The sequence below is a fragment of the Perognathus longimembris genome, chromosome 7 (assembly GCF_023159225.1).
Source record: "Perognathus longimembris pacificus isolate PPM17 chromosome 7, ASM2315922v1, whole genome shotgun sequence".
Taxonomy (NCBI): domain Eukaryota; kingdom Metazoa; phylum Chordata; class Mammalia; order Rodentia; family Heteromyidae; genus Perognathus; species Perognathus longimembris.
Genome location: NC_063167.1, coordinates 29,283,203 through 29,304,814, shown reverse-complemented (window position 1 = coordinate 29,304,814; position 21,612 = coordinate 29,283,203). Strand labels below are relative to the sequence as shown.

Here is a 21,612-nt window from a genome sequence, read left to right as displayed (position 1 = left end):
GAGCGCTGGGGACGAACCCGACATTACCCTCCGATGGCCTCACCACCGTGGGCGGCCTCGCCCGGGGGGCCATACGGAAGCTCTCCGCCCAAGTTTGTTGTGCCCTGAAAGAAAAGGCTTTTTCTTACAACGCACAAAGGCGAAACGCCCAGGCCGAGCCCTGAAAAGCCAGGAGTTGGGGAGGGGGGGGGGGGGGGAGCGTAGGCTCGGGATCGCGGCGGTGGGGCCAGGCTCCGGGCAGTGAAGGTCGATCTGCCCGGGCTGAGGAGCGCAGCGGCGGCCCGCAGCACTCCGCCGAGCAGCCACGGGCGTGCTCGCAGAAAAGTTTTGTTCTCAAGTCGGGAGAGGAGAAATTGTTACTCTGTTTAAGGCAGGTTTAAGATTAAAAACAACAACAACAAACCAACACTTAAAAAAAAAAAAAAAGATCAGCGCGCCCGAGTCTACAAGATCATCTTCCAGCCTCGATCCCTAGAACCGCTGGGAGGATGACGACCCTCGCACCCCAATTCTGGGAAGCCCTCCGCGGAACACGGATCAGTCTGCTCCAGGGCTAGACCGGTCCAGCCCAGAGGAGCTTGGGAGCGTTACTCGTTCCCTCCGGTCTGGTTTACCTCCGAAGCAGCCACCTGCCTCCTTCCAGCCCGCAGCGGATTCCCCACCCCACCCCACCCCCCACCCACCCCCTCCTTCCCACACCCGCCCCATTAGGAAAAAGTAAACCGACTCTCCGGGGACCCCGAGTCTCTCCTCAGGTACCGCGCCGGGCTGGCACTGTGTTGGGGAGGGGCAGTTGGGGTCGTTTCTCCAGGGATCTCCCCTTTTCTACCCCGCCCGAAGCCTCTGGCTCCCCCACCGAGTACCACCCAGCCGGAAATCACCGCGGGATACACAAGGGAGCCGGGCAAGAGGGCAGACTCGCGATTGACCCAAACAAAGTGGGGATCGGGTTTATTGAAAGATGGAGAAAAATAAGTCCTGCTCCCTTCTCTTGGCTGTCCCCTCACCCGCCCTACTTGTCCAATTCCCGCGTCTGGTCCCTCCCCCTTGAGCCTCCCCCCACCCCAAATAAAACACATTAAGGAAAACTCAAGACGGGAAAGTTTGAGAGAGGCAGCGCACGGAGCGCACCGGGCACCCGACGCCTGGAGACGCCTTCGCTCGGCTCTGATCTAAGACGCGCCTGTGCGGGTCCCAGCGCCTGGCCCCGGAGTGAGGAGCCGCCCGAATCCCTAGCAGACGGACCTGGAAAGTTAAGCCAGGTTCCTGAGCCACCCAGCCACCCTCGCACCCACCCCTCTTGTGTACGTATACACATCCACACCCCTTTCTGATCTCCATACTTGCCGTGGAAATTCCTGGGGAGAACGGTCACACTTTTCAGGACACAGAGGGAAGAAGGCGGGGAGGGTGGTGCATGAAAAGTCCCGGGTGCGCGGAGCCGGCGGAGGCAGAGGTGGTGGCGGTGGCGGCGGCAGAGGCGGCAGCGGTAGCAGCAGGCGGCTGGCCCCGGGTTTGTGCTCGCGAGCTGCCTGGGATTGCATGTACAGATCAAGAGACTGTTGGTGTGAGAGAAGGAGCAGTGCTGCCTCTCAGCGCTGGCTCTAATCAGTGAATGAGCCTCCACTCTCCCAGGGACTCGGAGGCGCGCGCGCACTCACACACACACACTCGCACACACACGGACGCACACACATTCTCTCACACTCACACACATACAGGCACTCTGAGCACTGAATACATTAGGGCACTAAGGGACTCTGGGAAATGGAGTCCAGACAGACCCAGGCCACTCCTGAAGAACAGACCTGCTGGCACTCACAAAAGGGTTTGAAAGTCTTGGGGTAGACAGACACAGTGGTAACCACGGGGAGTGATTGCTTTTGTTTACATCTCCCTTCTCCTCCCACTCGTCTCATGAGTGTTTTGATGTCCTTTCTTCTTTCTTGAACCCAAAGTAGCCAAGAGCAAATGGATACATCTTTAAGCCTGACACCCAGCCTAAATATGCATATTTCAGTAGATGTGTGTTGTGTGTATCTAAAATTTTAAACAAGCCGTTCTTTAAACAAATGGTTTGTTGGATCGATCAGAATTCTCTGCTTATGACTAATTTTGCTTCATAAGTCACAGGATTAAGGTTGTGTGTTTAGGAACTTCTGATCACCAAAGCCTGGCTTCCTCATAAACCCAGCCTTTTCCCAGAAAGATCTTAGTGCTTAGTTCTTAGAATGCTTCTCTGGGTCTTTGCCTATAATAATAAAATTATAAATGAAGATGAATGAAACGCTAATATTTAGAGCAAGTAAGAGGGCCTGGTTTAACACCAGATTTGCCAGGGATTTTTTTCCCCCATTGGTATTGCTGATGTTTGTTTCTTTATTTTCAAATCATTTAATTCATGAAGTACAGAGAGGGAAGTAGAGGACTCTGATAGGGATTAACTTCTTTTTTTTTTCTTTTTTTTTTTTTTTAAAGAAATTGAGACAAGGTCTCACTGAGTAAGGCTTTAGGAACCAGAAGGACCCTGGATAGAAGAGGAGGAAGATCTCCATGTCAGCTCTTTTGTTTATCCTCTATTTTCTAGGCTCTTGAATTTGGTGATGATTCACAAAAGTAAGGAGCAAGGAAAGATTTGTTTAATATGCCAAGGTAAAGCAGAAGGAAAGAGAGAGAGAGAAAAAAATAAGCACCCCTGACTTGCAGAGGATAGAGCTAAAAGACTCTCAGAGCTAACATTCTTGAAAGTCCTCTAGGAGCCAGGTTATGGGACTAAATGCCTTTGCATAATCTCATCTAATCCTTAAATTATTCTGCAGATGATATTATCACTGGTTTATAAGAAAGGAAACTGTAGTTAAAAGGGTTTTATGAACATGGTTAACAGTCTCAGGTAGCAGGTAGTCCTAGTTCAGAAAGCAAAGCCCAACCAGAAAACAAATTCTGGTTTAAGAAGTCTTTCCTTTGTTTTATGGTTGTTTCTAAAACCTCAGATTTCTCATCTGGGGGAAAAAATAGGTCCCCTCCCTTAGGAGTACATAAGGATAGTTGAACCTGCAAAGAACCACACAGGATTACAAATGGTCTAAAATAGAATAAGATCCATTCTTAATAATATTCATCAACCCTTTTATGTTTAACATTAGCATAGCATCTAAAAATTATGTGTGCTTAAGTATAGATGTGTTGTTTCTGTCAAACATTTTAAGTTAACAATTCTTTAAATAAATAGTTCATTGGATCTCCTACTGTTCTGTGTGTATAACTATTTCTGTCTCTATAATTCATGAGATTAAGGTTGACAACAACACCTACTGTGTTCTTTTCACTAGATTGTTCTTCTTGTAGGTTTGTAAACTGCATGTGGGCAGGAACTATGTTGGTTTTATTTAACATCATTAAAAATATACCTTGTATGTACAAGGCTCTGGGTTGAGCCTCCCAGCATCACAGAAGAAGGTTAAAAGAGAAGGGTCAGGTGCTGGTGGCTCACGCCTATAATACTAGCTACTAAGGAGACTGAGATCTGAGGATTGTTGCAGTTCGAAGCTATCCCAGACAGGAAAGTCCTGTGAGGCTCTTATCTCCAATTAACCACCTGAAAACCAGAAGTGGAGTTGTGGCTCAAAGTGGTAGAGTACTAACCTTGAGGCAAAGAACTCAGGAACAACACCCAAGCCCGACAAGAACAAAAGAAATGACACAAAAATTCCTGTCCCTAAAAAGTTCACAATCAAGGAGAGGAGACAAAGTTAGACTCAATTTGATGACTTCTATAATTAGGGTGATCATATAATTTATTGGTCTGAGAAAAGTTTGATCATGAAAGGAGTGCTCTTAACAACTATGCTGGGATGAGAGGTGTGAATATGTTTCATCTTGTGCCAAGCAATTGAATGTACACAGGATGCTTTATGCATTCATTCAGCTACTGAGCCCTCTCCTGTGATGTGTTGAAGGAACTACAAGCCATTTGACTTCCCTGCAAATGGAAGTATGAGGCAATGAACATCAAGAGATAGACAGAGATGGGGATGGAGGTGTGCTCAGGTGGTGGAGCCCCAGCCAATGAGTGAAAATGTCAGATACTGAGTTTGAGTCCAAGTGGAAGGAAGGAAGGAAGGAAGGAAAGAAGGAAGGAAGGAAGGAAGGAGGGGAGGGAAAGGGAAAGGGCAGCAGATGTGGGCCAAATCACAATTAGCTTTGAATATCAACCTAGGGAAAGTAGACTTTATCATAAAGATCATAGGAAGCTACTAGAGAGATTTTAAGGGTTGTGATACTGTGGGATTTCTTTCTTTCTTTCTTTCTTTTTTTTTTTTTGCCAGTCCTGGGCCTTGGACTCAGGGCCTGAGCACTGTCCCTGGCTTCTTCTTGCTCAAGGCTAGCACTCTGCCACTTGAGCCACAGTGCCACTTCTGGCCATTTTCTGTATATGTGGTGCTGGGGAATCGAACCCAGGGCCTCATGTATATGAGGCAAGCACTCTTGCCACTAGGCCATATCCCCAGCCCACTGTGGGATTTCTGTTTCATATAAGCATTAGTTGCTGGGTGGACATAGGGTAGAGATGAGGCAGGAAAACAAATGAAAAAAATTCTATCACAGGTAACTCAGTTGAAAAATACTAGGCCCTGAACCAAGGTATGAGGGTCGCCATTGGAATGGAGAGGAGAGAGTACACTTCAGTGATATCTAAAAGAATTGGGGGGCTGTGAATATGGTCTAGTGGCAAGAGTGCTTGCCTAGTATACATGAAGCCCTAGGTTCGATTCCTCAGCACCACATATAAAGAAAAGGCCAGAAGTGACGCTGTGGCTCAAGTTGGCAGAGTGCTAGCCTTGAGCAAAAAGAAGCCAGGGACAATGCTCAGGCCCTGAGTTCAAGCCACAGAAGTGGCAAAAAAATATAAGTAAGTAAATAAATAAAAGAATCGGCTGAGCTTAACCACTTTACTGTGGTATTTGTAGGAAGGCAAAACAAATAAAATACCTTATGTAAACCCCCAAATAGGCTTTTATAATTATGCCACAAGATGTCTGTGCTTTAATGTTCATCAGTAGTAAAGGCTTCTTCAAATCAACTTAGGGAGTTCCTGCAAATCCAGTGCACATTCTCACAATCATCAAGCCAGACATCTTTAACTGCTACTGTATGCCATGTTCCACACTAAGAGGCAAGTTCTTAGAAAGTAGAGGAAATAATTGCTATCTAAAAGAACAATGTAAATGAGAAAAATTAATGCAAAATACCTCCAGAAACCATAGCAAAATTATATAATGCAAAACCATAAAAAATTTAATTCTTCACTAATTCACAGGTCACATGCACAGCAATCTCAGCTGTCCAAAACACAATGAAGCAGGAAATAAGCAAAAAGAGTCCCAGAATAGCCAAAACAAACATTAAAAAATCTATGCACTAAAGTTAACACATTTTACTCCTAGGAGGATTTTACAAGCCTTCACTCAGAGCCGATTTACTCTTTCTTAAGTACAATTCTAATAAGCTTGATTATTTGGCTTTCCCATTTACAGCTGATTAAGATTGTCAAATTAAAAGGGGGCAGCCATTAAAAAGAATGAGATCGACTTGGATGTACTGACATGGAGAATGTCTACTATATACTGTCAAGTGGGAAGAAAAGCAAATCAAAGGACAGTATGCATGATTCCATATTTGTGTATACATATGCACACACACATTGACAGAAAAAGGCCTGAACATTGAACTGTTAACAATGGTTATGCCTGGGGAATAGGGAAATGGATGTGGAATAGTGTGTGTGCTTAAGAAAAGATGAGTGAAGGGAAGAGTTTGACTTTTTGCTTCATATATGGTTGTTTTTCTCCAATACACAGACACTAATTTTGTGAGTTTAACTTTTTTAATATATAAGAGGAGCAAAGGACACAGGCAGAGGAGAGTGATAACCAAGCTGTAAGAGCAAGCACAAAAACTCATAACATAGCACCAGTGGTTCATGTCTGTAATCTTTGTACTCAAAAGGCTGAGGTCCAGAGGATCAGAGTTTGAAGACAGCCCCAGGAGAAAAGTAAAAAAGACCCCATCTCAATTAGCCCATGAAATACTAGATTAAAGGCATAGTTCAATTAGTAGAGTTAACAGCCATTAGCAAGAAAGCCAAGGGATCCATGAGGCCCCGAGTTCAATCCTTAGTCCTGGCACAAAACCAACCAACCCTTGAAACCAAGAGCTGAAGGCATGGGTCAGCAGTAGAGCACCTACCCAGCAAACCTCAGAACCCACAAACAGACAAACAAAAACAAAACAAATACCATAGGTTTATTCAATATGGAGGCAAAAAAGTCCTCTATTACCAGTGGCTCCGGTGGACATTATGATTTTCAATCCAATGTAGCCCTGTTATTTTCAAAGATAAGTCACCAGGGAAAACATTATCCTTAATGTGTGTACTTATAAGTTTACTTATAAACAGTTTGTTTTACTTATGTACTCTAAACAGCATATTTTGATACACCAGGAAGTAAATTTCCATGGGAAATACACTTTTGTGTAACATGTCAATCCTTGAAGATGAGAAGTAAAGAAGATATTGCTTTATATAAGCATAGATATGGTTCAGAATAAGGAATGATCCACAAACTCAACACTCAACCTTTATTGAATGTCTCTAAGTCCCTACTAATAAATGTCTACTAAGAACACAAAATAAGTTGAAAAGTTAGTTCCTACTCTAGAGGAACTAATAGTCCAGCAGCAGAGAAAAGATATACATAGGGGGACTGGGAATATGGCCTAGTGGCAAGAATGCTTGCATCGTATACATGAAGCCCTGGGTTCAATACAAGGCAAGCACTCTACCACTAGGCCATATTCCCAGCCCCAAACTCTACTTCTTAACACTGCACTGAGGGCTGAGACTTCAATAATAAGTTTTTTGGAGCATTTCATATCCAAACCATACAAAGATATAAAGCTAGACTAGAAGAGTCAGTCAATGGACTGTGATGGGTCTTGTTTGTCACATTAAGGAATAGACACTTTCAATGTCTAGCTCACTCCTACGTAGAAATCAAGACCTACTCAGTTGTGGTGTCTTCCAGAAAGCTACCCTGCCTAGAAACCCTGTTTTTCCCCAGATCTTATTTCAGCACCCTTATCTGCCCACCTGTTGGGTGGTGGAATGGTAGATTAAGCTTTTAGGCTCACCTGCTAGACTTTGGTGTGTGTGTGTGTGTGTGTGTGTGTGTGTGTGTGTGTGTGTGTGTGTGTGTGTATTTTCAGGGCTTGAACTCAGGACCTGGGTGCTGTCCCTGAGGGGTTTTGTTTTGTTTTGTTGGTTTGCTTTTGTTTTTTTGCCAGTCCTGGGGCTTGAACTCAGGGCCTGAGCACTGTCCCTGGCTTCTTTTTGCTCAAGGCTAGCATTCTACCACTTGAGCCACAGCGCCACTTATGGCTTTTTTCTTTTTTTTTTTTTTTTTTTTTTTTTTGGCCAGTCCTGGGCCTTGGACTCAGGGCCTGAGCACTGTCCCTGGCTTCTTCCCGCTCAAGGCTAGCACTCTGCCACTTGAGCCACAGCGCCGCTTCTGGCCGTTTTCTGTATATGTGGTGCTGGGGAATCGAACCTAGGGCCTCGTGTATCCGAGGCAGGCACTCTTGCCACTAGGCTATATCCCCAGCCCTATGGCTTTTTTCTATATGTGGTGCTGAGGAATCAAACCCAGGGCTTCATGTATACAAGGCAAACACTTTATCACTAGGCCATATTGCCTGAGGTTTTTTTTGTTTGTTTTTTTTCAAAGCTAGTACTCTACCACTTCTGGCTTTTGAGTGGTTAGTTAGAGATACTCTCATGGACTTTCCTACCTAGGCTGCAATCCTCAGATCTCAGCCTCTGAGTAGCTAGGATTGCAAGTGTAAGCCACCCACACTAAGATGGACTTTGTTCTTAAAAGCAGAATTCTGACTCAATTAATTTGCAGGAAACCAAATTAGTACTCTAGAAGCTGGTGGAGTAAACTGATTTAAGTAAGAGGATAATACTCAGAAAGAATTTCCTGGTTTATGCTTCTTAAAGGGAGGGACTGTTTGTTCACCCCCACATTCCAAACACTTCACCAAAAATACCATAGTAGGTGACTGATAAATAGGTAATATGAACAAGTGAGATGAAGCCAGGAAAAAATCTGGACAGGAATGATATAATCAGAACAAAACTTAAAAAAAAAAAAAGCTTTGGAGACAATGTAGACAGGAGAGGTATAAGACTGGAGACCAAGAAATTAGGGGAGAAATTGTAAAAAGGAAAAGAAAAGAAACACAAATAAAAGTCTCTCTTTTTTTTTTTTTTTTGCCAGTCCTGGGCCTTGGACTCAGGGCTTGAGCACTGTCCCTGGCTTCTTTTTGCTCAAGGCTAGCACTCTACCACTTGAGCCACAGCACTACTTCTGGCCATTTTCTATATTATGTGGTGCTGGGAATCGAACCCAGGGCTTCATGTATATGAGGCAAGTGCTCTTGCCACTAGGCCATATTCCCAGCCCCAAGCCTCATTTCTTAATAAATGTTCCTCTGATTGGTTAATTAGAAAATTAAGTGATTGTATTTATTTTACAAGGCTGATCCTTTTATTCTCTTAGGAGTTCCTGATGAAAGATATTTAGTTGCCTCTCTCAGGAAACCTCTCCTGACACCCCCTCCCCCAACCAGGCTTGCGCCTTCTTGTATGTCTGGAGGTCACTGAGTACTGAGACTACTCTTATTCATCTTAGTATCTCCACTGCGTAGGACATGCCTGCTCAATAAATGTTTGCTGAATGAATGAACACATAAATTGATCTATTAGTATACTGTACTCAAGCTCCGACCAAGACACAGAGGACCTAATGATCCCCAGTGTGCAGGTTTCTGGATACGGGAAACAGAACAAATAAAGCAAGACTGGATCCGGAGGTACACCTATTCCACAGGTAACACAGGGTAAATTTCTTTCTCTGACCCCTCCATCCTCATTCTGAAGAATAACTCTCATTGAGTGAAAATCAATAAAAGTCATTTTAAGGGAAGTAGGCTTAGAAAAAGGCTCTGAAGGAGGAAAAAGGAGGAGGGAAAACTTCAAGTCCAACCAATTTGGACTTTTTTTTTTTAATGAAAACTTGTAAGCTTCAAACAAAACCCTTTAACAAAATTAAAACTCTGCTTTTTCACATTCTTTTAAAAAAAGAAATCCTCTACACAGAGACCTGCAGTCTAGTTTTTTTTTAACCCAAAAAGAAAAAATATAAGTTGGGTACTAGTGGCTCAATATCTGTAATCCTAGCAACTCAGGAGGCTGAGAGCTGAGGTTTGTAGTTCAAAGCCAGTCTATGCAGACAAATATGAAAGATTCTTATTTCCAACTTACTAGCCAAAAACCAGAAATGGAAGTGTGGCTCAAATGGTAGAGTACCAGCCTTGATCAAAAAACGTCAGCAAGATTAGGAGTCTGGTACCCACACAAACCAACAAACCAACCAACAAACAAAAAATCATAACAGAAATAATATATCCTCTATTTTCCAGATGAACATCAACAATAACTCTATCAAATAACTGCAGACAGCTCTTAGAAAAGTTCTACTAGTATGAATGCTGAGACTAAGTATCCAACAATCTAACAACAAATACTAACTGCATTCTATGAGCAAGGTATTAGGAAGAAGCTGTAGAACAAGCCTACCATACCTCCCTTACAAAATACATAAGATTGCCCTTCCTATCCTCTAAGAAGCTTGGCAATTTATGGTGTCAACTTAAAATCAGCACAAGAAAAGTTAAAGAAGAATCAACTCAGCTATAATGGAGACAAATGTATCCAGTGAACAGCACAGATAAACTGTTGAAAACTTTCAAAGGCCATGGAGACTATCAGAGTTTGAGGTGGCCTGATTGTTTGGGGATGAAGTGAAACCTAAGTCGGGCATAAAAGGAGATGAGATTTTTTATTGGTGGTGGTTGTAGAGCTTGAACTCAGGGCCTGGGCTCTGTCTCTGAGCTTTTTTGTTCAAGGCTAGCACTCTACCACTTTGAGCCACAGTGCCACTTCCATTTTCCTGGTGGTTAACTGAAGGTAAAAGTCACATGGACTTTCCTGCCTGGGCTGGCTTTGAACCATTGATCCTCAGATTTCAGCCTCTTGAGTAACTAGGATGACAGGCATAATCCACCAGCACTCTACTTGGAGATAATATATATATATATATATATATATATATATATATATATATATATATATTTTTTTTTTGGGCCAGTCCTGGGGCTTGGACTCAGGGCCTGAGCACTGTCCCTGGCTTCTTTTTGCTCAAGGCTAGCACTCTGCCACTTGAGCCACAGCACCACTTCTGGCCATTTTCTGTATATGTGGTGCTGGGGAATCAAACCCAGGGGCTCATGTATATGAGGCAGGCACTCTTGCCACTAGGCCATATCCCCAGCCCCTGGAGATAATATTTTTAAACACTGGATGATAGAAAGTGTCACAGGAATAATAATCCTGGCATGTCAGAGAATAATTTACTCAAGGATGGCATCATGAGTATTTATAATAAGAGGTATTAGAATTTGAGATAGATACATAGTACCACAGTTAAGAGTAAAGGAAGGAGGATATAGTTTTTACTCTTGTTTCTATCACTTATTGGTTGAATGTCCTTGACACATTTAACTTCACTGAAGTTCAATTTTCACAGCCTCAAAACAGAGACAGTGTCAATACACCTGCTTCACAAAGGTAACAGGAAGATTAAATGAAAGGTGCCCAACCACAGTTCTTGGCAATAATAAGCATTCCACAAGTAACAGCTCTATGGTCTGCCCTCCAAGTATATTTGTTGCTTGAAACTTTTAGGAATCAAAAGGGAATTATGTTTCTTTGAGTAGTATAGAATATAAGGAGCTATATCCAGAACATAACCAGCTCTTTTCTTTCACTCCACCCAGCAAAGCAATGATATATCCCTGATGATTTCCATTCGGAGCAAGATTTTAACATCTCTGTACTTTGATTTAGTATTATCTGTCTAAATGTCCTCACTTCCATTATCATCCTAATCATTTACCTGTTTTTGGACAACAGAATGATCTGCAGGTTTCAGATTTTTGTTGTTTGCATTTCTTCATTCTTTAACTCAACATTTATTGAGTCAATGAAAGGTTAAAAGTCATTCAATAGATACTGCCTCAACTTCTTACCTCTTCTCTGCACCTTTAGCTCTTCTTTCTGCTCTCTCCTGCTGCAGGGAAGGAAGAAGTCCTGGGATATGCTCCATCTTCCACCTGTGCTTTGAAGCCCCAGATTTCTTTGGAGGCCTTTGTACCCAAATGGTTCCTGTTTGCAACCTCTTCCTCTTGAAGGATTTCTTTCTGTTCGGCACTTAAACATACTCAAGTATCTCCAAGGAAGACAAGAAAGACAGAAGGAAAGACAAGTCTTTCCTCTAAATCCTTCTTCAGCTCCCATATTTTCTCTTCTCTCTTTTCCTCTCATCCAAACTGGACGAAGCGTTGCTTGTAGACTGTCTCCACTCCCACTTCCTACTTTTCAACTCCATTAAACTCTAAGGTCATCAAATTTTGCTTTGTTTTTACTTGACCAGTGCCTCTTAGGAATGCTTTTGTCACTTGGCTTCTGTAATGGCACATTGTTTTAGTTTTCTATTTTTCCTCTCTGGCAGAGCTTCTATTAAGTGCTTTTCAGAAATTTGCTCTAATATATACTTTGTTTTCCACCTCAATTCACCCTTCTTTTTTTCCCTTCCTTCTTTCTTTCCTTCCCTCTTTCCTTCTTTTCTTCTCTCTTTCCTTCCTTCCTTCCTTCTTTCCTTCTTTCCTTTCTTCCTTCCTTCTTTCCTTCCTTCCTTCCTTCTTTCCTTCCTTCCTTCCCTCCCTCCCTCCCTCCCTCCCTCTCTCCCTACTTCCTTGTTTCTTTCAGGTACTTATGTTTGCTAAGTAAGCACTCTACCAATCGAAATAATGTCTCCAGCCCAACTTTGGCTTTTTTGTATGGTAAATACGTTCACTCCCATAACTTTCTTACCATTGTTACACCTAAAACTCTCAAATCTGTATTCAAACTCATGTGTACAATTACCTACAAAAACCTTTCATGGGTAGATTTTTACTAGTTCTAAACTGTACATATCCAAACCTGGGTTAATCAACCTCATCTCCAAAAGTGGCCCTCCTCTAATGTTGCTTGACTTAGCAAATAATTGCACTAGCTAGCTAGTGGCGCAAGACAGAAATTTGAGAGAATCATCCTCAACTATCCCATCTTTATCATCCATGACAAATCAATTTCTCATTTTGTCATTACATGTCCTATATATTTCCAAAAAGTATATTTTCCCTTGCTTTATCTCTTGTCTAAGTTATTATGATAGCTTCCTTTAAAAATCTGTTTACATTTAAGCATCCTTAGTACTTACTTATAGCTGTCCATTGGCTTGAGATAAAGTCTCAAATATAGTCTACAAGTTCTTGTGTGGGCTGAGCACCAGTGGCTCACATCAATAATCCTAGCCACTCAGGAGGCTGAGATCTGACACTCATGACACACTTATCTCCAATTAACCAGCAGAAAACTGGAAATGGAGCTGTGACTCCAAGTGATAGAGCATTAGCCTTGAGCAAAAAAGCTCAGGGACAGCGCCTAGGCCCTCAGTTCAAGCCCCACAACCACTACTACCACCACCATCAACAAAATGTCCTATGTGTTCTGACCTGTATCTCACTTCCAGCTTCGTTCTATGTCCATTGTCTTGCATATCTTCCCTTTCCACTCACATTGGTCTCCTCTCCCTGCTTCACTGTGTCTTATACTCTCTCTCCTCAACACCTTGCCCTCTTCCACTCTCCTATCTCCTACCTGCCATCTAACTACTCTTAGTGGCCTTTTGGGTTTCAACTTAACAGTTCTGGAAGAAGAATTAGAGTTAGTTAGTTCCCTATTAACGTATTCACATAATGCCCCATTCTTTCTTCTCCTGCATGCGATTTCTCAGTTTTATACTGTCTGCCTTCCCTAATAGTCTATAAACTCCAAGAAGACGGAGGCCATTCCTGTCTTGTTAACTAGTGCATTCCTGGTGTATAGCATAGTGTCTAGCAAATAGTTAGTAATAAAATGTTTTAAAATTAATTCATGCAATCAGCTGCAGGTTGACTTCAGCTTAATTTCGGCAAAGCGTTCATTGAACTACCCAAGCAGAGTTGATAACGCCCACATTCACATCAAATCTGTACTAACTTGATATTTGCACTTAATGTAGTGTATTACAATTGTTTGTTAACATGTTTAGCTCTTTTTCCTAAAATATTATCTTTATGGATGTTAGGTTTCACGTTACTCACTTTTTGGGTGGTGTTTAGGATTAAACTCAGGCCCTTATGCTTGTTAGGGTGGGCCACTACAACTTGAACCATGCCTTAGCCTCTTACTTACTTACCTACCTACCCACTTGTTTGTTTATTCGTTTGTTCATTCATTCATTCATGCATTTATTGCCAGACCTGGGGCATGAACTTAGGGTCTGGGAACTGTCCCTGAGCTTCTTTTGTTCAAGGCTAGCACTCTACCACTTGACCCACAGTGCCACTTCTGGCTTTGCTTTTTCTGTTTATGTGGTGCTGAGGAATCGAACCCAGGACTTTATGCATGCTAAGCAAGCCCTCTACTGTTGAGCCACATTCCTAGCCCCTCTTATTTATTGGTATTTCACCTTATCTGCATAATGCAAACGTGCAATAAAGGTTTATAGAATGTTTATAGAATGGCCAATTTTGTCAACTGACCAGATATGAGACCTGAAGAAAAGTCAAAGATAAACTCTAAAGTGTGGCCTAGCCTTTGATAGGAATGAGAAATTGGTAAAAGATGCTAACTTAGAAAATGTATGCAGTGCTAAGCATAGGGTTTTTTTTTTTTTAATTTAGTACTAGAGTTTGAATTTAGAGACTTGTGCTTTCTAGGCAGGCACTCTCCTAGTTAAGCCACACCTCCAGCTTTTTTTTCTGTAGTTACAAGTATTTTTGGATAGGATTTCCTGTTTTAGACATGTTTCAGTATAGGACTAGACTAGTCCTAGACCATGATCCGCCTGATCTCTGCATCCCAAGTATCTGAGATTGCAGGCATGAGCCACTGTGCCCAGCTAACAGAACACAGCTATTAACAGTAGTGGAGACATAGAGGAGAATTTATACTCAGTTGGAAAGTCAATAATGCAATGAGGTCCTAAAAGAGACACAAGGAAAGTAGTTCCCAGGGTAGAAAGCAGTCTGCTGTAGCCAGGAGAAGATAACTGACAGGAACATCCAATTCACCTGGGACACTCCCGGCTACCAGTTGTCCTAGTATAATTAATGATGGTGCCTGTCCCCTGATAGTCTCTCCAATGGGTTCTAGTAAAGTTATACTGTTAGACTCTCAGAAGATCATGTAAATGTGGAAAACTGACTGATGTAATGGCAAAACTATTTAGGACAGGAATATGGCAAGGAAGAATGTTTTCAAGTAGAAGGGATGTGGTGTCATGAACTTTACAAAGAGCTCGCTATGAAGCCAAGCAAGTATTTTGTCAGTCACTTGCAAATAAATGTTGTCACTTAATCCTTACCAAACACAAAACAAAGCAAAAACTACCCTCAATAGGCACTTCCATGCACAGTTTACAGGGGAACAGAAAGAAACAAAGCTTAAATCAAGCAACCTGCTTTTACAAAAGTTAACATAGCTTAAAAAAAGACAACTAAATATGAATAAATAATTGAAAAAAGAAGTCCAAGAGGGACATACTTGGAAGTTGCTGAGTAGTGCCCTCTCTGATACTTTCATGTATTTTAGCCAAAAGGGAATATAAGGTATGGATATGACACTCTGGTCACAAAGGTAGGGCAGCCAGCACTGTCACTGATACAATCAGCATGGCAGTCAGCATCCCTGGGAACCACCTTCCTTTCCCAAGAGAGAGGTGAATTCAGGGAGTAACTTCAGTGAAATGGAAAATAATTCTTCTACAGGGTGCTGGTGGCTCAGACCTATAAACCTAGCTGCTCAGGAGGCTGAGATCTGAGGATCGCAGTTTGAAGAGCCAGCGCGGGGAAGGGAAGTCTGTCATCTCTGATAAAAACTACTCAGAAAAAGCAGGAAGTGGTGGTGCTGTGACTCCAGTTAGAGCATTAGCCTTGAGTAAGAGAATTTCAGGGAGAGAGCTCAGGCTTTGAGTGTTCAAGTCCCAGGACTATCAGAGAGAAGGAGAGAGAGAGAGAGAGAGAGAGAGAGAGAGAGAGACAGAGAGAGAGACAGAGAGAGAGAGACAGAGACAGAGACACAGAGACACAGAGACACAGAGACAGAGACAGAGACAGAGGGACAGAGAGACAGAGAGACAGAAAGAATAGATTCTTCCTTACTAGAACACATAGCTCATATTAGGAAAAAATATTCAAAGGCAAAAAGAAGTTAATCTTGACTATAATAGATGATAGATATGATATGATTATAATTTTTTAAAGTAAGCAGGAGAAAGCTAACCTAGTAAAAGAGACTAAAACTATGTATAGAAGTAAAAATTGCTCTAAAAGCTGAAGTGAGGTAGTTGAGTGACATGAAGGTAGGATGTTCAGTAGGAACTATGAGAGACAAAGGAATATAGACATTTCTTGGCAGTAACTTAAAAGCTGTAAGTTGGAAAACGGGTTGACTTGTGATGATTTCTTCAAAGTGAATGAAAATTGCATTTTAGCAGTAAATATCCTTCAATCTTTCCCAAGAGCTAAATAAGGTCTCTTTACTATGCAATAATAGTAGTCTCACTTTTTACTGCCTCTCTCATTGAATGAGGTCTAATAAGCAATTATACCTCAGCTTCGATGCTGCTCTCCCTCTTTCTTTTGAAGACTAGAAAGAGATGAATACAGTAGCCCATAGGTACTTAGAACTCCACTTCATGTCAATTGGTGTTAAGAAGCACTTTGCAAAAATGGGCCACATGTAAGAATGCCTTTGGTCCATCTGTTTTTTCATGATACAGCATAGCCTGGTAAAGAATACGCTCTATAAGCAAGAAAGCAAAGACACTACTCGTAGGACCTAGGCAAATCATATAGTTCATTATTCTAAACCTTATTTCATATATATTGCAATTTTTTGGTGACAAATTCCACACAAAAGTAAGGTAGAATATCATTAAGAAATGCTTTTTAAAAAATATTAAATCTATTTTTTTCTTTTGTGGTGCTGGTTGATTGAATTCTACCACTGAGTTACATGTCTGGTCTTAAATCTACTTTTGAATAATAAAATTAGCTAAGTAGTCAATTTTTCTTCCCACCACCTGCCAGACAAGGTCTCACTATGTATTGTAGGCTGTCCTTGATTAGATATGTAGATAGATATGTATAGATGTGTGTATGATAGTATGTAACTCGAGCTGGCCTCAAACTCCAAATCCTGCCTCACTCTCCAATGGCTAGGATTATAGATGTATCCTACTATACTCAGCTCCTTCGCTTGTTTTATTTTGTCTTGTTTGTTTGGGGTTTTTTGGTAATAATAACTGAACATTTACTGCATAAAGATTTATGAAGCTTAAGAGTTTGACGAAGTGCTAGAGGTCAAAATAAAGCTTGCATTTAAGTAATAATTTGAGTTTTATGGCTTCTTAATTTGCATACAAGTGAATCAATAGATAAACATTTGTTTATTGCTTGCTCTGTATGCGGGAGTAAAACAGTATTTTATCAAAGACAATTTGGCTTATAAGAAACATTTAAATTTTGGAGCTGTGAAACCACATCATTTTCACAGCTCTAAATTTCATATAATCTTATATGATTGATTATCCGTAGGTTAACAAAATAAAGAATTTTCACAGTAAAAAAAGAAAAAGAACGTATTCATACAAAGTAGGTTACTGTTAGAGATAAGAAGGCTCTCAGAAGCTCAGTGAAGCAAGAAGTATTCTGTGTGTGATACGGGCCTGATTCTGCTAATGCATTTTCTATTGATTCTATAAGGTGTTCACAAGAAAAGGACAAATTAAAAACTAAGCTTTATATTTTTCCTCCTTTAATATGACAACTTTCAGTTTGTTAAGACTTCTGAATTGTATCATTATACTAACCTGAAAACACTTGGGGGAGGCATTGAAATTTAACTAAAAATTGCTTAAATTAGAAATTAAGCAAACACATAATATATTAAAATAAGAGTAAAATCCTAGGGAAATGGCCCAATTATTTACATTTTTTACCCAAATAAACAAGTAGACTACTCAAGAGGCTGAGATCTGAGGACTGCAGTTCCATGCCAGCCTGGGAAGGAAAATCTATGAGACTCTTTTCCCTAATTAACCATCAGAAAACTGGAAGTGAAACTGTGGCACAAAGTAGTAGAGCACTAACCTTGAGCACAAAAGCTCAGAGCTGAGACAGCACCCAGGCCCTGAGTTCAAGCCCTATGACTGCCATCAATAACACCAACAAAAAGTGAAAATACCTTGAAAAAATAGTTGGGGCTTTATTTTTCTATACTTAGCAAAAATTAAAATTGTGCTAAACCTGGGTGCTGGTGGCTTACACCTTCCTTCCTAAGAGGAAGGTGGAAATCATATGGATTGTGGTTCAGGTCAGCCTGCGGAAAAAAAAAGTCAAACCCTATTGCAAAAAATAAAACAACCAGAGCACTTGACAGTGGTGGCTCACACTTATAATCCTAGCTACTCAGGATCGAGAGATCTGAGGTTCACAATTTGAAATCTACGTGGACAAGAAAGTCCATGAAGTTCTTCTCTCTAACCACCAAGAAGCCAGAAGTAGAGCTGTGGCTTGAAGTCATAGAGCAGTAGCCTTGAGGACAAAAGCTCAGAACAGTGCCCAGGCCCTGAGTTCAAGCCCCAGGACTTTCCACAGTATAGCTGACTCTAAAGCCTTATGTCCATTGATCTCCATAGTCAGCATTTGGCAGTAGTAGAAGCAAGGGCAGCATGGATCGTGCTTCATGTTTGCTCATCAGACATTCTATCACTTGAGCCAAATCCCAGCCCTTTTTGCTTTCATTATTTTTCGTAGTGTCTTGTATTTTTGCCAGGGTATCAGCCTCAACCAGCCAAGCCTCCAGCCTCTGCCTCCAGCATGGCTAGAATCACTGTTGCATGTCACTACTGCCTGGAGTAGTGATTGAGATGAGATCTTGCTCATTCTTTTCCCTAGCTGGCTTCATTCAAAATGTGACCCTTCTTCCACTTGCCACCTCATGAATACCTAGGATTACAGGCATGAGTCATGTCACCTGACCAAACATGAAAGGTCTCCCTATTTCCAGTGTTCTCCTATAATGCTGCTCAACCACCACTTTCAGTCATTTCCAGGGTCTTGTCACTAAATTCGAATAGTCTATTTCTGATCGTAATCAGATGTCCTTCCAGCTTCCTTAATTAAGCTTGTCTGAGTGCAACTATGTGTTCCTTTCACTCGAATATCAAGTTTTTATTATCGAATCCTTCACATTTCCCTATTATTCCCTTCCTGTCTTCACCTCGATGTTTATCCAGCTTAGAGTTTATGAGCCATCATTTTACTTACACTCTTGGAACTACTTTGAACTCTGTCTCTGAATATGTCCTTTTCCTTCTATCTTTTTCATTATTATTTTGGTCAGTTGTGAAGCTTGAACTCAGGGCCTGAGTGCTGTCCCTGAGCTTATGTTTCTCAAATTTTAACCTATTGTTTAAGTTCCTGATGGGTATCTCTACCTTCTTTTTTTTTTTTTTTTTGGCCAGTCCTGGGCCTTGGACTCAGGGCCTGAGCACTGTCCCTGGCTTCTTCCCGCTCAAGGCTAGCACTCTGCCACTTGAGCCACAGCGCCGCTTCTGGCCGTTTTTTCTGTATATGTGGTGCTGGGGAATCGAACCTAGGGCCTCGTGTATCCGAGGCAGGCACTCTTGCCACTAGGCTATATCCCCAGCCCCATCTCTACCTTCTTACCTGAAAACTTCAAATAGTTTTTTCCAAGTTCAGCATGTTTTTTTTGTTTTTTTTTTTTTTGGCCAGTCCTAGGCCGTAAACTCAGGGCCTGAGCACTGTCCCTGGCTTCTTTTTTGCTCAAGGCTAGCACTCTGCCACTTGAGCCACAGCTCCACTTCTGGCCATTTTCTGTATATGTGGTGCTGAGGAATCAAACCCAGGGCCTCATGTATATGAGGCAAGCACTCTTGCCACTAGGCCATATTCCCAGCCCCACCAAGTTCAGCATGTTTAAGAGTAAACTCATTACTTGCTTCTTATTCCTTCTAGAAATCTGAACTATCTTAGGCATCTTCCTGTCTTGTATCTCTTCATATCTAACTAATCACAAAGACCTCTTTCATATTTTTTCACTTTTCTATCTCTATTACTACTATCCAAGTCATCATTACTTTTATTCAATAAGTTTCATTCTACTCTTGGGTTCAAGTTACTAAAAGTTTTTATTCTACCCATCACCTTCCAGGAGCCATACAAGTAATGTTTCAAAGGAGCCACTTTCCTGGATCATTTAAATAACTATTTTCCTTGCAATCGTTTTTCTTTCTTTGTGATTACAGGTGGGTTTTTTGTTTGTTTGTTTGTTTTGGCCAGTCCTGGGCCTTGGACTTAGGGCCTGAGCACTGTCCCTGGCTTCTTTTTGCTCAAGGCTAGCACTCTGCCACTTGAGCCACAGCACTGCTTCTGGCCGTTTTCTATATATGTGGTGCTGGAGAATTGAACCCAGGGCTTCATGTATACAAGGCAGGCACTCTTGCCCCTAGGCCATATCCCCAGCCCATGATTGCAGTTTTAAATATCAGGCCTGATTGGCTTAAGGGATGCTCAGATAGCTGATAATACATTTTTTTTCTGGATATGTTTATAAGGACGTTTCTGGAAGATACTACATTTGAATGAATAGACTGACTACATCTGTAATGTCTCCCAAAACTTTTGCCCTTATGTTAAAGGTTTCATTCTCAACCTGTTGCTATTTAAGGAGGTTGCAGGACCTTTAAAAGTCCAGACCTAATGGAAAGGAGCTCAGGAGTATGCCCTTGAGGGAGAGAGATTGGAACCCCAGCCTCTTCCTGCCTTTCTCACCTTTTGCCCTAAGAGATGAGGAACCTCCTTTGCCATGCTCTCCCACAGTGATGCATTTTTAGGTACAGGCCCCAAAGCAACAGGCAAATCCTCCATGAACTGAAACTATAAGCCCAAATAAACTTTTCTGCCTTTTAAGTTGATCTATCTCAGGTATTTCTTACAGTGGCAGACTAACAATGAGGGAGATCTCTGCTCACCTGTTTGTGTGGGGTGGAGGGGACATCATTAAACAATGCACTGCGGGCACTTGCTCCAGTTGATGGAACAGGAAGCTGGAGGAAGGGTGAATTTTTCCTCTTTCTCCTTGAAAGAGACATCCATCTCTTTCTGTCTTCCAACATTACAATTCTAGGTTCTTGAGCCCTAGTGCTCTAGGACATACAGACTCTGCAGTTCTCAGGCCTTTGAGCTTAGACTGAATTAGATTACCAGCTTCCTTTTTGTCCAGCTTGTAGAGGGTATAACAGAGGACTCAGTGGCCTCCATAATCACACAAACCAATTCCCATCATAAATTCTTTCTAATATACCAATGTACATCCTATTGGTTCTGTTTCTCTAGAGAACCTAATGTACCCTGTCAATCTGTTTTCGAGACTCTCCCTCCGTGTGTGTGTATGTGTATATAGGTGTGTGTGTGTGTGATAAATGCAAATCTAATTTTGTTGTCCCTTGCTGTAAGGATTAAACTGGATTAGGTACAAAAAGGACTTAATAAGTACTAGCACATGGCAAATTGTCACTAAATGCAAATCAGTAAGGAGACAGTTCATAATTCTATAAATGAATTTGGAATAACTGGACAAGCTTTTTTTTTTCCATTAAAGCTCTTTCCTTCCCTACCTCACTCCTTAGACTCAAAGGGGAAAAAACTTTCCTTTAGAGGGAGTATCTGGGGTGGGGGAGGGAACAAGGAGGAGGAAAGGTAGGAGAAAAATGAGGGAGAAGGTAACAAGTTTGATAAGAAATGTACTCATTGCCTTACATATGAAACTGTAACTCCTCTGTACATCACCTTGACAAAAAAATAAATTAAAAAAGAGGTAGTATCTGAAGTGGGATTTGTTTTTCCCTACAGTTCGAAAGTAGAGTAGGATAGTTGTTTGTACATCTGTAGTGTGAAGGTATAGGGTAAGATGAGGGCTTGTTTAGCCGATAATACTGCTAGTTCCAGTATTAGATAATATACTATCCTGGTACTAAGGTCCTCTGGCTCTATAGGATTGTTTTTTGGTTGTTGGTTTTTTTTTTGCCAGTCCTGGGCCTTGAACTCAGGGCCTGAGCACTGTCCCTGGCTTCTTTTTGCTCAAGGCTAGCACTCAGCGACTTGAGCCACAGCGCCACTTCTGGCTTTTTCTATATATGTGGTGCTGAGGAATCGAACCCAGGGCTTCATGTATACGAGACGAGGACTTTACCACTAGGCCATATTCCCAGCCCCTTATAGGATTGCTTTCTCAAGGCTAGTGTTCTACCA

The 21,612-nt window shown here is 41.7% G+C and overlaps 1 protein-coding gene across 1 annotated transcript in view; it reads right to left on the bottom strand.

Annotated features, from left to right (window-relative positions):
- LOC125355058 (E3 ubiquitin-protein ligase RNF220-like) overlaps positions 1 to 1,616 on the bottom strand; it is a 190,427-nt gene extending 188,811 nt beyond the window's left edge. Inside the window, exon 1 of the mRNA XM_048351153.1 lies at positions 1,348 to 1,616. The gene's annotated coding sequence lies outside the window, so the exon portion shown is untranslated. The remainder of the gene's footprint in view (positions 1 to 1,347) is intronic.
- Positions 1,617 to 21,612: the final 19,996 nt, after the last annotated feature.